This window comes from Crocuta crocuta, unplaced genomic scaffold (assembly GCF_008692635.1).
Source record: "Crocuta crocuta isolate KB4526 unplaced genomic scaffold, BGI_CrCroc_1.0 scaffold59-1, whole genome shotgun sequence".
Lineage (NCBI taxonomy): Eukaryota > Metazoa > Chordata > Mammalia > Carnivora > Hyaenidae > Crocuta > Crocuta crocuta.
Window position 1 is genome coordinate 191,905 of NW_027551579.1, and position 1,969 is coordinate 193,873.

The 1,969-nt window shown below is 42.5% G+C and overlaps 1 non-coding gene across 1 annotated transcript; it reads left to right on the forward strand.

Moving 5' to 3' along the window:
• The first annotated feature begins 535 nt into the window (after window positions 1-535).
• LOC144221285 (U6 spliceosomal RNA) lies at window positions 536-642 on the forward strand. The gene has a single exon (XR_013332014.1). It is a non-coding gene; the product is annotated as a U6 spliceosomal RNA (small nuclear RNA).
• Window positions 643-1,969: the final 1,327 nt, after the last annotated feature.

Genomic DNA, 1,969 nt, shown 5'->3' on the forward strand with positions numbered 1-1,969 from the left:
ATGGCAGTGTGATTCTGTGTGTGCAACAGAGAGATTCTGGGAGTTGGGGAGGGCTTCCTGGAGCCATCTTGAGGGAAGCCATGCCCACGGACTGGCCTTCTGGGGTCAAGCTGGTATTCCTTGGGAGAAGGGACAACATAAAACCTGGCAGGAGGGGACAACCAGCAACCAATGCATGCACATCAGTGCATCAAGGGAAGAGGGCAGGAGGGAGATGCAATAAAATGGAAGAAATGGGTGGGCCTGGCCCAGTGAAGACTCTTTGTATTTTTGCTGTATCAGAAGAAGTAGACTTTCTAGTGCATAGGGTAGATAAGGAATCAAAACCTCAATGCCTTCAGGGGCTGGAGAAGTAGAAGTGAATCAAGTGGGTAGGATGTAAGCACAGGGAGCCATGGGGATGGGGGTGGGGCAAACTGGTGAGGGCATGCCCTGTCTTAGAGGGGTGTAGTGCTTGGCTGCTGATGACTGCTTCCCTGTGGCCTTAAGGGCTCAGCATGGCAGATCTGGTTTTTAAAAGAATGTCAGAAATTTAGTACTCACTTCGGCAGCCCATACACTAAAATGGGAACAATAGAGAGAAGATTCGCATGGCCCCCATGCAGCGATGACCTGCAAATTCATGAAGTGTTCCAGATTTTTAAAGACCCCCCCAAATAGCCAAAGTGATTTTGAAGAAGCAAAGCAAAGCTGGAGGCATCACAATTCCAGACTTCAAGCTATATTACAAAGCTGCTGTAATCAAAACAGTACAGCGCTGACACAAGACACGTGGATCCATGGTACAGAATAGAAGACCCAGAAATAAACCCACAGTTATATGGCCAATTAATCTCTGACAAAACAGGAAAGAATATCCAATAGGAAAAAGAAAGTCTCTTCAACAGATGGCGTTGGGGGAAACTGGACAGCTACATGCAAAAGAATGAAGCTGGACCACTTGCTGACATCATACACAAAAATAAAAGCAGTAATGTCTCTAACATCAGCCGGAGCAACATTTTTCTAGGCATGTCTCCTGAGGCAAGGGAAATAAAAGCACAAATAAGCCATTGGGACTACATCAAAATAAAAACCTTCTGCACAGTAAAGGAAACAATCACCAAAACTAAAAGGCAACCTGCTGAGTGAGAGAAGAGATTTGCAAAGGACATAGATGTGGCATATATATAGAACAGAGTATTATTCAGCCATAAAAAGGAATGAAATCTTGCCATTTGCAACAACGTGGGTGGATCTAGAGAATATCACGCTGAGTGAAATAAGTCAGAGAAACACAAATACCATATGATTTCACTCATATGTGGGATTTAAGAAACAAAACCAATGCATAAAGGAAAAAAGAGGAAGAAATCAAGAAACAGACTCTTAACTACAGAGAAGAAACTGATGGTTACCAGAGGAGAGGGGGTGGGTGGATGGGGGAAATAGGTTGTGGGGATTGAGGAGGGCACTTGTGAGCACAGGGTGAGGTGTGGAATTGTTGAATCACTATATTGCACACCTGAAACTAATATAACACTATGTCAACTACCCTGGAATCAAAATTTAAAAAGGATGTCAGACATTTACATTTGTATATAGAAGCTCCTGGTATTCAAAAATTGACCGATTTTTTAAGAAAATCAACATCATGCCACCTAAACAAAACATAGGTGGTTAGATTCTGCCCTACTTGCCAGTGAGTGTAGATGGTGACTGATTTCAAAGAGAGCTGTAGAGAGCCCGCAGAGTTCATGAGCAAAGCTAAATCCAGTCCCAGCCTCTACAAACAGAGCGTCCTTCAGCATTAGACCAAACTGCAAGCCTCACCTGGAACTAGAGTTAAATTTGAATTTTAAATAAACAAGGGAATACTTTTTTTTTTTAGCATAAGTATATCCTAAACACTGTGTGGGACATACTTATGCAAAAAAGAAAATATTCATGGTTTATCTGAAACTCAATTCAAATTTAACTGGGCATCTTG